This window comes from Tachysurus fulvidraco, chromosome 24 (assembly GCF_022655615.1).
Source record: "Tachysurus fulvidraco isolate hzauxx_2018 chromosome 24, HZAU_PFXX_2.0, whole genome shotgun sequence".
Classification (NCBI taxonomy): Eukaryota; Metazoa; Chordata; class Actinopteri; order Siluriformes; family Bagridae; genus Tachysurus; species Tachysurus fulvidraco.
In genome coordinates, this window is record NC_062541.1 from 2,077,781 (window position 1) to 2,093,438 (window position 15,658).

General features: G+C 37.4%; 1 long non-coding RNA gene and 1 pseudogene across 1 annotated transcript; both read right to left on the bottom strand.

Moving 5' to 3' along the window:
- The window catches only part of LOC113640023, a 105,778-nt pseudogene extending 93,472 nt beyond the window's left edge, over positions 1-12,306 (bottom strand).
- A 1,457-nt stretch (positions 12,307-13,763) lies between these two features.
- LOC113647911 lies at positions 13,764-15,632 on the bottom strand. Its single transcript, XR_003441765.2, has 5 exons — positions 15,092-15,632; positions 14,346-14,526; positions 14,187-14,245; positions 14,031-14,106; positions 13,764-13,947 (listed from the first exon to the last, which is right to left on the bottom strand). It is a non-coding gene; the product is annotated as an uncharacterized LOC113647911 (long non-coding RNA).
- Positions 15,633-15,658: the final 26 nt, after the last annotated feature.

A 15,658-nucleotide genomic window follows, 5' to 3' on the forward strand; every position in this document is an offset into this window, starting at 1 on the left:
GCCCCTTGGGGGCTTGACCCCTAATAATATTAATACTGTAAATTTCAGATCATTTCAGTTTCACCGCTGCATGGTTGTCTGCATCACAACACCGTTCTCCACTATTTTACTCTAATATTACCTAACACTTTATTTCATATGCAATGTACACTATGTTGTCAAAAGTATATGGACACCTTATTATTGTGTGCTTCTTCCCTAAACTGTCACTACAAGGTTGAAAGCACACAACTGAACGAAAAAACTTGAATGGAAGATATCCACCACTGACTCTTGTTCATTAGGGATAAATCCAAAGATAAACAAAGCAGCTCTTAAGTGTTATACTATGTAAAATTTTGTCTGGAATAAAATTTTCAAAGAAGCACATAGGGGGTGTGATGGGCAGGGGTGCACATAATTTTGACCACACGGTAAACATACATCTCTTATGTTTTCTTTTAAGCTCTGTACATTCTTGTTTCTTGCATGTTCATGCTATAAGAATGTTGTAACAGTTTATTTATTATTACTTACTCAGCTTTTCTGGAGGTTGCAACCACAGGCAGGAGCTTCAGAAGAACCTCATCTGATGTACAGTGTTTGTTAATATATTTATTCAGGACAAACACATCCTGTTCCTGCACTGATGTCAGTAACACAAACACCACAGCTGACCATTGAGAAGGAGAAAGTTTGGCGTATTGTAAATTTCCAGACTGTAGGTAGCGTTGGATTTCCTCAACTAGAGAATGATCTTCCAGTTCATTTAGACAGTGGAACAGACTGATGGATTTCTCTGTAGAGGGATTCTCTCTGATCTTCTCCTTGATGTAATGAACTGTTTTCTGCTTACTGCGGGAGATACTTCTTTTGTTTCTGTGTCTGGATTGTAAGAGGATCTGATTGGACTCCAGTGAGAGACCCAGAAGAAAGCGAAGGAAAAGATCCAGATGTCCATTTTCACTCTGTAAAGCCTGATCTACTGCACTCTTGTGTACATCTGAGACTGGAACTTTTTTAAACAGTGCCCAAATCTTAGACACTGGACTCTGTTGACTATATGATGCTGAATAACACTGAAGAACATTTCTCTTTTCATTTATGAATGTCAGGTGCACATACAGAGCTGCAAGGTGCTCCTGAATGCTCAGATGAACAAAGCAGTACACTTTACTGTGGTGAAGCCCAAACTCCTCTCTGAAGATCTGTGTACACACACCTGAATACACTGATGCTTCTGTCACATCGATGCCACACTCCATCAGGTCTTCCTCATAGAAGATCAGGTTGCCTTTCATCAGCTGCTGAAATGCCAGTTGTCCCAGTTTCAGGACCATTTCTTTATCTGTCTCTCTGCTCGCTGTGTACTTTTTCTTGATGTTTGTCTGAATAATGAGGAAGTGTGTGTACATTTGAGTCAGAGTCTTGGGGATCTCTCCATTCTCTGCTTCACCCAACAGTCTCTCTAGAACAGTGGCTGAAATCCAGCAGAAGACTGGGATGTGGCACATGATGTAGAGGCTTCTTAATGACTTTAAGTGAGTGATGATTCTGTTGCTCAGGCTCTGATCTCTGATCCTCTTCCTGAAATATTCCTCCTTCTGTGGGTCATTGAACCCTCGTACCTCTGTGACTCGATTAAACCACTCAGAGGGGATTTGATCAGCTGCTGCAGGTCTGGAGGTGATCCAGATGAGAGCAGAAGGAAGTAGATTCCCTTTGATCAGATTAATCAGCAGCACATCCACTGATGCTGATTCAGTTACATCACTCACTCTCACTGTGTTCTGGAAGTCCAGAGGGAAACGACACTCATCCAAACCATCAAAAATAAACAGAACTTTGTGCAGGCTGGAAATGTTTGTTTCTTTTATCTCCTTAAAATGGAAATGAAGAAGCTCCATCAGACTCAGTGTTTGATCCTTCATCAGATTGAGCTCTCTGAAAGGAAGTGGAAATATGAGTTGAACATCCTGATTTGTTTTCCCTTCAGCCCAGTCTAGAATGAATTTCTGCACAGAGACTGTTTTTCCAATGCCAGCGACTCCCTTTGTCAGAACGCTCCTGATGGGTTTGTCTTCTTCAGCTAAAGGCTTAAAGATGTCATTACATTTGATTGCTGTTTCCTCTGTTGCTGCTCTCCTGGATGCTGCCTCGATCTGCCTCACCTCATGTTCATTATTGACATTTTCACTGTCTCCTTCTGTGTTGTAGAGCTCTGTGTAGATCTCATTGAGAAGTGTTGGGTTTCCCTCTTTTGTTATCACCTCGCTCATGTGCTGAAATTTCTTTATCAGATTTAATTTGCATTTTTCCTGAACATTTGATCCAGCATATGAAGGTTCACACCTGCAATTTGATGGTGGGGGAAAGAAATTTGGAGAGACCTCAATCACATACTTTTGTTTCAGTCCAAACTACAGTTAAAGCTTTAGATAATCTCATTCATTTAAAAAATCCAGTTTGATTAGAATAACAACGTGAATGGAGAGAAGCACAATACCAGAATATGACTGTCATGGTAATGAGAACAGTCAGGATCTTACCCTGAATCTGTGACGATCTTCTCGTCCATTCTGTTTCCACCCATCTGCAGGACACTGTGTGCAACCCAGAATTAATTATTATTTTCTAAAATATTAAAATAAATGAAAACAAAATTGTTCGTGTTAAAACAGAAGTGTTTTCAAAATATTTTAGGCAAATGTTTTAATCCCAAAGCCTGAGCCTTTTTCATTTGGTTAGTAAGAAATGCCACCATAACCGATTCCCAGCAGACATGCTCACGGTCATGTTCCTATTCCATCAGATGAATAATTACACACAACATTGTTACACTCACTCTGAAGACACACAACATAAACTCATTGTTTGCTTCTAATCCAACATTTTTAACTTTGTCTTATCGTATCATTTCAACACTAGTTTTTATTTTACTCACCATATATTTTGTCTGCTAATGATTATTTGTCAGACACATTTAAGAAAGGTATGTGAATGTCACTTAAATATAATTAAGGACACTCATCACAAGATAAAAATTAACTGTCTTTTGTATTTTTTAACTACAATGGTTTATCTATGAGGAGTCAATGCTTTTAGATGCTCGGTGTCCAGCTCTTCACAATACAGTTTGGTAGTGGAGAGTTTCTTTATTTAAATCAGACATAATGAATGATTGTGTTTATACTGCATATCAATACGGATGTGATTCAGTTGTAGGAATTCACAGCGTTTTTACAATGAAAAATTGCTTTATACAACAGTTCTATAAAGAGGAAATTAATATAGAGAAATTGTTTATTTTTGCTCAGTTAGTGGAAATAAGGATCTACACTCACATTACAGCACTGGTGTCTCAGGTGAAATAGCTTCTGTTTTTCTTTTTATCTTCATCTGATAAGATTTCTTATTTTAAGTCACGAGTTACATTCATCAAAACTATATTGTTTGCCATGTCTGATGATGATGTTTCTAACTCTACTGAAGTAAATGTTGCAGTGTAACAAACTATTGATGTAATATAAATATACTTGGAATGTTGCTCATTTAATCAAATTAGTGGACAGAAATAAGAAAAAGATAAATTAGACTTAATACAGTATTTATAATACAGTCATTTATAATCTGCACGAAAGCTCAATTACACAATAACATCAGATGAGTCACTGCCCATAAGACAGTTTAAACATTCAAATCAAAAGCCTTGGATTAATAAAGAATTCTGACGTCATCTGAAGACATGAGATGCTGCTTTTGTGTCTGGATACCATTAAGTTTACAGTGCATCCAGGACCAAGCTGAAGCAATAAACCAAGGACCCAAAGCACATTTACAGGCTGCTGACTTTAACACCTCTGACCCACAGTACATAAGGCAACACCAGGGTTTCCCGCAGCACTTTGCAGTTGGGGCGGCCCGCCTAAGCTGGGAAACTACCGCCTTAACTAGCTTGTCCAAAAAAAAAAAAATCCGCTGCACAAAAGGCCGTCAAGTGCATCTCGAGCTGCGAGTGGGCACGCTCACCACACGGCCGAAATGAGAGAAAGACGTGGTCCGTCACTGTCTGAAGGATAACTAGCCAGTTGATGAAATGCGTGTCTGTGAGAACTGTAAGTGGACTTATGTTTTGGGTTTATTTAAGCCTGTTATTGTATTTAGTCTATAGTTCTTGCAAATTTAAAGTAAGTTAGCTGGTGATTTTGTTGTTTGACTTCTTCACCTGCTAGCTAGGTTGCATGTGCCTGTTTTTAATAATTTTTAAACGTAGTACAGAGTCTGTGGTCTATCTCACAAAGAAGCCTCGCCCCCTGGCCCCCGCCCCACCCCACCCTACCAACCCTACCGCCTTAACTAACAAATTTTCTGTGGGAAACCCTGCAAGACATCCAGGTTCTCACAGACTATAAGACAGCCATCACATCCAGACATAGTGCTAAACTAATAAGTAGGACAGAGAGCATTGGTGTTACGTCTGTGTGGCCATGTCTGTGATTTGCTCCTTTTTTTGCCCTCTCGCGCTATCTCTCTTCAGGTCCATCCTCAGTTTCTCATTGGTCCGTTGAACCGTCAATCTCCCGGCTTCAAAAGTGACGTCATGAGTCTCTGCTCCAATCACAATCCTCCCAGTGCTTTAAGACACGCCACCAGAGGAATGCAAGCAGCTCTGAGCGTCTCATTCATACTTGTTGCTACCTTTTGTCAAAGCCGAATGTTTGTGAGTTTGTGTACTGTGTGTCGTACCCGTCCATTTGTTCTGTTCTGTCACTATTTGTGCATAGTGTTTGTGGATCGTTTCCCAAGTGAAGGGGAAAAGTGGACAGGTATGAGGTCGCACGACATACATTGTGCACACGTAGGATACCTTATCTTTGTATTAGACACACTAGGTTAGGAGTGAGTGCCACCCCTTGTACGTTTTGCGTTTGGATAGTTTAGAGTAGTTTAGATAGGGTGTTTTTACGCTGAAGACTTTTGGTTCTACATTTTGATTTATTAGTCAGTGTGGTTTTGTTTTGTTACTTTCTTTCCTTTAGCACCACTCTCGTCCCTTTTCCCCTTTAAACTTCTCTTATTGTTGATTGACTTGTAAATATTGTATATACTTTCACATTCTCTGTAAATATATATATATTTTGTCACTCATAATAATTAATAAATTCGATTATCGATTGAAGTTGTCTGGCCTACCTCCATTTCACACGCATACTCCTGTTAATAAATCTTTTTTCTTGAGTGTTACTTCCCTAAATACCCCTAGACCGTAATTGGGTTGTAACAATTGGGTACGATAGTAAGAGCTTCACTTTTACCATAATCAAAAAAATGTGCTGAAATTGTGTAAAAAAAGTTCTATTATAGTCCTCAATATGAATATTTGACCATGATTTGTTATTATTTTTTCCTGACACAACATTTAACTGTTATATGTTTAAAGTAAATCTGTTGGTGAAAGTTTACATCCTAAAGGAGGTTTGAGATAACACTGAAAATCTGCTGACCAGACAAGCAAAAACAAAGCTCAGAGAATTCAGGCATTATTACCTGTGTCCAGGTGACGGCTCTTCATCTTTGAATCGAATAGTAAGACCCATAGACTGATCACTCTTCATGGAGACACAGCTGGGTAATGGTGAGTCTGGTCTCTTTACCTGTTTTACACTGAACACAAAATACACACAATTTCTACAACTGAATTAAAAAAAAGTTTACACTTTCAATAACAGTAACAGACACTGGTAAACACAGACATGATTTGGTCATTTAACATGAGATTAATATAAAATACTGTTAATAGTTTTTGTATTTTGTTTATTCATTGTAACTAAACAAAAAACAGAATATTGTATCAAGAAGTCAGAGGTCCCCTAATGGACCAATGTCAGGATCCTGCACTCTCACTGCCACGGCCTGGGATCCAACACAGCCACTGTGTTTAATACCAGTGTAAATCCTGTGTGAGGTCAAATGTATAGACTGGATTTTCGCTGTGGTGACACAAACAGGGAGCAGCCAAAAGAACAACAACAACATTGTATCACCAAGTCAATGCACTGAAATTAATCCCCCAATTAAATCCAAAATAAAGACAATATCCACTGTCTGTCTCAGTAATTAAAGCGCGTGTGTGTAGTGTACGTGTGTGTGTCTGTGTACGTGTTTGTGTGTGTTTGTGTGCGTGGTGAACGTGCGTGTGGTGAACGTGTGTGTGGTGTACGTGTGTGTGTGTGGAGACAAAGTGTAGTGGACTCCCAGACACACACTAGGGCTGGGCGATATAGCCTAAAATAAAAATCGATTTACGATTTAGATCGATTTTTCAGCTCACACACCACTGATGTCCTGATTTCAGATTCAGCTCACACACCACTGATGTCCTGATTTCAGATTCAGCTCACACACCACTGATGTCCTGATAGTTATACTACAACACATATTTGGGGGAAATGTCTTTTTGTACAAGGTTTATGATTTTTCATATAAAAAAAAGTACAGTGTATTACAGTGAAGTTTTTGAGTTTTTAAAGTATTCGCTTTTCGGGTTTTGCACTTTGCAGACTGTCCCTTGGAATCTGTCTCTTAGGTGTTCCCACATAGAGACTTGTGTATTTTGTCCAACGCGGAGGAAAGCTGATATTGAGGAAAATTGGGTTGTAGCTGCCTCTCTACATTACTACTATAAAAAAAGAGGTGTTATTTGTGTAATAAGAGCGTTTAGCTCAGGAGTTATTGACTCGGGAAACTCCGATCTATGAATATGCGGCCAACTTTACTTAAGTCGCAATACACAACATAGAGTATAATGTTTGTTGATGTGTATAACAGGAATTCTCTGCATCCATGATCGCTTTCCAATGGGCCCCTCCTTATAATACTGGATACAGTTTGTAAATGTTTCTTAGACGGTAGGTTATTTTCAGAGGTGGGAAGTAACGGAGTAAAAATACTTCGTTACTGTACTTAAGTACATTTTTCTGGTATCAGTACTTTACGGACAACTTTTTACTTTTACTCATTAAATTTTTACACAAATATCTGTACTTTTTACTTCTTACATTTTCAAAACGGACTCGTTACTTTTAGTATTATTCCTTCTCATTGAGCGCTGTTTCCAGCCTATCATCCTATCATTGTGCGGCTTTTTCCCCATGTGACTGGTGTACTGTATTATTTACTGGCAATCAGACATAGACTAAGGATAGCGGAGCTAACAATGAGCAGCGCCTACAAAAGGAATGGCTAATGTTCATTCAGAGGGAGTCACCGATGTTAAAATAACTAACAACGAGGACATTCCTGAACACACATGGCCATATATGAGGGAGATGTTTGTAATAATCGGCGTCAAAAAGGATTCCTGGCGAATGCGTTGCGAATTGTGTCACCCAGGGGCGGTTCTAGCCCTTTTTAGGGTGGCTTCAGCCCCCTGTCTGTAATCTCAGCCACCCTAAAACTATAAGGATCATTTTTACTTTTATAAAAAAAACAATAAAAATTACGTTAAAATGCAGGATGTGTCGTCGATGGGAAAGAAAATTATTTATCAGTTTGATCCAAGAGTGATTTTTTTTTTTACTTTGCTTTTATTCCATACTTTTACACGCGTGTGTTATAGTCTTTCAAAAGTGCGTCTTCAGCTGTCTGCTTTATTAGAACGGAGAAGCACAGGTACGCGCAGCGTGCACGCGCAGTCAGAGCTGGAGGCGTTTATCTATAACGTTAATCGGTGGAAAGACGCAAAGACGGCAACCAAAAGCAGTGAAATTTCACTATTCTTATTACAATAGTTGTCATTTAATATATAATATAGAACTCTTCTTGTTTTAAATTCTCACTGAGGGCTAAAACCCCCTAAAGATGAAACCCTAGAACCGCCCCTGGTGTCAACCCAAAAAACACCAAGTGCTTAATTTAATTAACATTAATTTTGTTATTTGTAAAACATCACAATAATTTTGAGTTGCTTTCAAGGACAGAGCTGGAATCTCCCTACAGTTTGGGATATGGCCTTGGTGATACACTTGGTATACATTATATTTCCAAAAGTATTGGGTCACCTGACCTTTCCTGCTATATGTGGTTGTTTTCTGATCTCATCCCTACTGAACACCTTTGGGATGAATGTGAACGCTGACTCCACCCTACCTCACCTACATCAGTGCCTGCCTTTCGTAAAAAATCAATCAGCACACTCCAAAATTATATATTCATATACATTATACATACACACATATATATATATAATAAAACATGACGTCCAGTTACCAGCATGACTCTAAACAGGTAGTGGTAACGGCGACTTTTTACTTAAGTACATGTCAGAGCCCAAACTTCTTTACTTTAACTTGAGTAAAAGAGTGTAGTCACTACTTCTACTTTTACTGGAGTCTTTTAAAAAATGAGTATCTGTACTTCTACTTGAGTAAAGGATGTGTGTACTTTTGCCACCTCTGGTTATTTTTTGGTTTTGTGTTTGTGCTGCCGCGGTCTTTTTCATTTCACAGGGCGCAACATCTCTTCCACTAGACAGCATGTCTCTGTTTAAGGTGCTGCAGTAAATTAGTCGTACTGCTACCTTTGCTAGCAACAGACTTTAAACACACTTTGCAGCGGGGTGTTGTTTGTTCTGCATCTGACGCCGCACAACCGAACCAATTACATATGACAGAAGACACTGTGCCTTTCTTGGGAACGAGTTCTTCCCTGCTCGCTGCCATGTTGTTTGTGTATCTCTATGGCAAACGCGCAGGGGGGGTGGGGGGGTGGGGGGCTGAGCCCATTCGGAACTACGGGAGCCCAGAGGGGAGCATCAGCGGATGTTAAAGAGAAAAACGATTTTCATTCAAACAAACCGATGTAAACTACACATTTGAGTTAATCGATTAAATCGATTTATCGCCCAGCCCTAACACACACTGACAACTACACAAACGGCATTTTTCACAATTTCAACATTTGTATTGACTGAGTCACTGCCCTTAAGACAGTTAAAACATCCCAAACAAAAACCTTGAATGAATAAAGAATTTTGTTTCATAATGAAGACTCAAAATGTTCCTTGAATGTCTGGAGACCAGGAAGCTTACAGTGCGTCCAGGAGCAAGCTGAAGCAATGAATCAAGGACCCCAAGCACATTTACAGGCTGCTGATTTTAACACCTCTGACCCTCAGTACATACTGTAAGGCAAGTATTCCAGGTTCTCACAGACTATAAGACAGCCATCACACCCAGACATAGTGCTAAACTAATAAGTAGGACAGAGAGCATTGGGTACAACAGAAAGAGCTTCACTTTTACCATAATCAAAAAATGTAACTGTTATATGTTTAAAGTAGATCTGTTGGTGAAAGTTTACATCCTAAAAGAGGTTTTCTGAGAGAACACTGAAAATCTGCTGACCAGACAAACAAAAACAAAGCTCAGAGAATTCAGGCATTATTACCTGTGTCCAGGTGACAGCTCTCCATCTTTGAATAGAAGAGGAAGACCCATAGACTGATCACTCTTCATGGAGACACAGCTGGGTAATGGTGAGTCTGGTCTCTTTACCTCTTTTACACTGAACACAAAATACACACAATTTCTACAACTGAATTAAAAATTTTTTTACAGTGTCAATAACAGTAACAGACACTGGGAAACACAGACATGATTTGGTCATTTAACATGAGATTAATATAAAATACTGTTAATAGTTTTTGTATTTTGTTTATTCATTGTAACTAAACAAAAAACAGAATAATGTTTCAAGAAGTCAGAGGTCCCCTAATGGACCAGTGGCAGGATCCTGCACTCTCACTGCCACGGCCTGGGATCCAACACAGCCACTGGGTGTAAAACTAGCGTAAATCCTGTGTGAGGTCAAATGTATAGACTGGATGTTTCGCTGTGGTGACCCGAACAGGGACCAGCTAAAAGAACAACAACAACAACATTGTATCACCAAGTCAATGCACTGAAATTAATCCCCCAATTAATTCCAAAATAAAGACAATATCCACTGTCTGTCCCAGTAATTAAAGCAAGCATGTGTGTGTGTGTGTGTGTGTGTGTGTGTGTGTGTGTGTGTGTGTGTGTGTGTGTGTGGACAAAGTGTAGTGGTCTCCCATACACACACTGATATCTACATACGATATTTTTCACAATTTCAACATTTGTGTTGACTGAGTCACTGCACTTAAGACAGTTAAAACATCCCAAACAAAAAACTTGGATGAATAAAGAATTTTGTTTCATACTGAAGACTCAAAATGTTCCTTTAAATTCTGCAGACCAGGAAGCTTACAGTGCATCCAGGACCGAGCTGAAGCAATGAATCAAGGACCTGAAGCACATTTACAGGCTGCTGATTTTAACACCTCTGACCCTCAGTACATAAGGCAAGACATCCAGGTCCTCACAGACTATAAGACAGCCATCACACCCAGACATAGTGCTAAACTAATAAGTAGGTCAGAGAGCATTGGGTACAATAGTAAGAGCTTCACTTTTACCATAATCAAAAAAAAAAAGTTAAAATTGTGTAAAAAAAAAAAAGTTTACAATACACAGACTGTGTTAGCTGATTTCCACACAGATATTTGTTTATACAGATATTTGTTTATACAGATATTTGTTTATACAGAGGATCTTACCTGTGTCCATATGAGGAGTCTCCCTCTGTTAATATTAGAGGAGGATCCATGACAGTCAGTCTTTATAGAGACACAGCTGGATAGTGGAGAGACAGAACTCATAACCTGGAGAATACTGAACAACACAAACATAAGATATTTTATTTTATCACATACCTCTTCATACATTTCATGCAAAGATTTCACAACTTTTTTTCCATCAACCTTTTTCTTGTCCTCAACTCAATACCAGTTTAGGAAGCTTTTAGTTCAGAATGTAATCTTCATTTAGGCTGATGATGAGTGTGCCAGGTTAAACAATTTATAAATGTGACCACCTACTGAAACTTATTTATGACATCGGACCATAAACATCAATATATACAGTATCTCAAACTCTGGGACCAACCGAGGAATCTTATGCTTACATCCAAATTGGACATTTACTATGTAGTGGCCTTTTCTACAGTCAATAATAATAATAATAATAATAATAATAATAATAATAATAATAATAATCTAATAATCTATTTTATTGATAAATAATAGTAAAATTAATATTCTTGGTAGCAGACAAACTGGTTTACAGATTTTAGAAATTATGGATCTCCTAGGCTTATCCTACACATCATTCTCTATATTTTACACAGAATAAATATAATGATTAATAAATATATTAATAATAATAATAATAATAATAATAATAATAATAATAATAATAATATATTTATTATGCCATGTCATTTTTACAATGTCCTTATTATTTCATAAACATTAAAAATACATTAAAACATTAACATTAAAAATAGAAGTTTCTAGTTTATGCTTATGATCCATAAAGAGTTATAAAATCTTGATCTTTGTTTTAGGGCTGTAGCTATGGAATATTTTAGTATTCTACCAAAAATTTCATTGATTAATCAAGTAATCAGATAAAATTTATTTTTGCTTAATTAAACAGCAATATTAAATATACAAGAGAAAATAAGGCGGGTCTCTTAAAATGAACAAATAATTGGTTTCCTTTTTTAGAGAGAGAGAGAGAGAGAGAGAGAGAGAGAGAGAGAGAGAGAGAGAGAGAGAGAGCCTTATATTCTGATTAATGTATATATGCTTAAAGCACTCGGTGTGAAACCATGCATGACTCTAGTTCCAGGTTCCTGTCCATGTTTTTTGCCTCTTATACCACAAATCATTCCAAGAAGACAGTAAAGGTTTATGTTATGCCTGAGCTGTAGATTTTGAATCTTTTAGTTCTGAAAGTTAAGTTGCATGACTTAAGGCGCATGTGATTGCAATGAGAAACGTAAATTTATCGACATACTCAGAACTGAGGCTTGCCCTGCGCTTTGAAGCGATGTTTCCTGCTGCTGAAAACAGACGCTCTGATTGTGTCCCAAACTTTGGACATTTTCTGTCGTTTTCTCCTGTTTATTTCTCCTCCTTGCTCATTGCCGTTGTTATCACGCCCTTCCATTTTGCAGCCCGCACGCGCACGCGCCCTCAACTCAAAAGACCGTTAACTCCTCGCGTCTCTCTCTCACACACACACACACACACACACACACACACACACACACACACACACACACACACACACAGACAATATTTGCACAAAAACGTGACGTGAGCTTTAAAACGGATTAAAATAGGCTTCGAGGCAGATGAATTTGCCTCGATAAATTTTTGTAATCGAGTTACTCGATGAATCGTTTCAGCCTTACTTTGTTCGGTGAATCTGCTCGACTCTGCTGTAAACTGGTCAAAGTTTGAAGCCCGATACAAAAGTTTTAAATTATGATCTGACTAAATGACGTGTTAAAGTCACTGGTGGAATCAATGTTAGAGTTTATTCCATTTCACTATCCATATAGAGGAGAGAAATGAGTCCGAATGTAACATGATATTTTGTTCAGATGACACAAGTAACATTTATATAACTCCACTGAGTCATACCTCCTTTATGTCCAAAATAAAACTTTTACCAAAAACTAGGTCATTTTTTTTATATAAACACGCAGTATACAAACATTAAACCTATTATTCTTGATTGTGATGTTTAAGAGAGAGAGAGAGCGAGAGAGAGAAATCTTACCGTTTATAAACAACTCATCAAAATGGCTTCGAGGACAAAATACTTTTACAAGAGGCGTGAACTTCTATAATAAAAGTTTACATATCTTTGTCTATCCTCCGTTTAATGATTCTGTTTTGTAGTTTTCTGCTATGATCTACATTTACAAAAAAAAAAAAATCGCTTAATTTTTTTCTGAATATATTTATTTAACTGACTGTTATTACCAAAGTTCCCCCACCAGATGGAGACATTGATTCAAAAATCATCCCCATGAAACAAAACGCAACAAAACCTACACAACATAATCTTCTTCTTCTTCTTCTTCTACCGCTTATCCGGGGCCATAATATTTAAGCATAAAGTCCTTAATACATAAAAACTACGAACTTGTATTACATTATTTTTAATCCTCATTTTACAGGAGTGATTTGTTTAAAATGTGCTTGAAAAAAAAAACCCAATTCAATTTAGCTTTCAAACTTCTCCAGTCAGGAGCACCAAATTTCTTGGTGATAATCTAGCGGAGAACTTCACCTGGGGCCGCCTGTTTCAGAAAGGAAGTTAAGTGAAAACTCGGAGTATGTTAACCCTGAAATGAGGGAAACTTTGGGTTTTCCGTTTCATAAAGGGATGTATGTTCAAACCGAGAAAGCAGGTTAAGTTAAGCCCGTTTCTGAAAGAGAGGTAACATACACTCAGTGTCAGTTACCACAGTGACTTCATCCTGTTGATGAAGAGCATGTATTTATTAGTAGGGAGTTACATTTATATCGGGAAAGGATTGAGGCCCAGAGTGGATTTTTTTTGTCATATTAGTATGCATTTTTTTAGCTGTACCGTTTTTCTTTAGTCAATAAAATGCATCCATAATCTCATCCACCCTTACATCAGAAACAGCCATCGCGGCCGTGCTCTTACATTCGAACAGATGCTTTGCGTTGCCTTACGTTTCTTTGCAAATGCTAGTTTTTATAACATCGGGGATGCAGAACATAGTATTAAGGCTAATTAATCATGATATCCACCACCACCACAAAAAAAAAGAAAAGAAAATGAATAAACACAAAATCAAAGCAAGTTATATGGTGTTCTTTATTTCCAAAAAAAAGTTAGATTTTAATATAGTTTCAATACTTCCTAGAATTCACCTGTGACCATACTACACTCACCTTTAGCTTTTGTTTCAGATTCTCGATTTCCAGATCTGCCTTTTGGATCTGGCGGTCCAAGTCTTTTTAATAAGAAGAAGTCTATATAACTCTTTAACTGGCAACTGAAAATACAGTAAATTAGAGTTACATAATATATTTCTATTTTACAGAATTAAACTGTGGCATTTAGTGTAAATTACTGAACTGTGTTCATCTGTGCACCAGAAGTTGATGGACCTTCCTCCGGCAGTAGAAACGGTTTCTTCATCATCCCCATCATCCTGTGAAGATGAGCATTCAATAATGTACACTTCATAATACTATTTGTCATAATTTATGGTGTATTGAGTAGGCTACTTACAACTGCCTGGGGTTCTGTTGGGACAGGAGGCACCAAGAGACAGATATTATCATACCAATCTGTTGGGACCAACAAAAAACCCAACCCAAAGTAATATAAATGGAAATATCACAAAAAGTCTATATATAAAAAAACACATACTGTAGGTAGACCTCTTACATTTTATGGAGGCACTTAAATCTTATGGAGTGACTGGTTCTGATGAAGTCCTCCAGGAATTCCCTCAGCCATTGTCCTTCTACTGTAGCATTCAGGCTCAGGGCCATTTCCTCTGCATTTGTCAGAGGTGGTGGTGCAGGTCCTTCTCCTGTTTTGCGAGCCTCTGCCTTCTTTCTTTTGGCTGAGTAGTCAAATGAGAATGAACATTTAGACACATGATTAAATTGCTGCTGTACTGCCAAACACTGAATGCTATTTAGTTATTTAATATGTCAAATGTTTGTAAAGCCAGGTACCTTACACATATGATATGCTCAAGGCTTCCCTGATTGAATTATATATATATATATTTTTTTTAGTTTTTATATTTCATTTTAATCTGCTGCCACATTCTTTTAATGGCTGCAGGATTGCACCTATACATGAAAATTAAATTAATAGGTTTAATAAAATACTGTTCTTCCAGTTTCACCTCTGATATAACAGTTGGTAATTTATTTTAAAATAGTTCTTAATTACTAACTACAAATTACACCTTCAACAAGTCTAATTAGATTAATGTAATAATTACTATCTCTAGAGAGTATTAGTCTACTTACTAATTTGGTCTACTTACATTTGATGTTAAAGCCACTATCGTTTTATACAGAATTGTTTTATAGTCTTTAATTAAATTACAGTATTTAGATTATTTAGTAATTAATTACACCCAACACTGTATAAAAGTAATTAAAATGTAAACTTACGCATTTCTGCAGTTTTATAAACAGTTCTTCTGGTGAGAAATATGCAGACCTCTTTTTGTCAGACGCTGTTGCCATGGTGACTCGTTATATCTGCGCTCCATTGATAATGGCTTTTTATAGTTGTAGTGCACGCGCTTAACTCAGTCAATTTAGGGTTGATAAAACTAACTAATTTCAGCTGTTCTGTAACCGAAAACTCAGTTTCCCATCTCAGGGTAAATTAACTCAGAGTTCAAGTTGATTTTGTTTTGTAGTTTTCTGCAATAAACTACATTTACAAAAAAAATAATCGCATTATTTTTTTCTGAATATATTTATTTAACTGTCTGTTATTACCAAAGTCCCACCACCAGATGGCGACATTGATTAAAAACCATCCCCATGAAACAAAGCGCAACAAAAACCTACACAACAAAATACATTAAAGCATAAAGTTCTTAATACATAAAAACTACATACGTGTATTATATTATTTTTAATGAGCTTGAAAAATTTCTCGATTTTCTCTGAATTTAGCTTTCAAACCTCTGTGTTGTTGTTTTTTGCCTGACGTACTGTGCGTCTTTA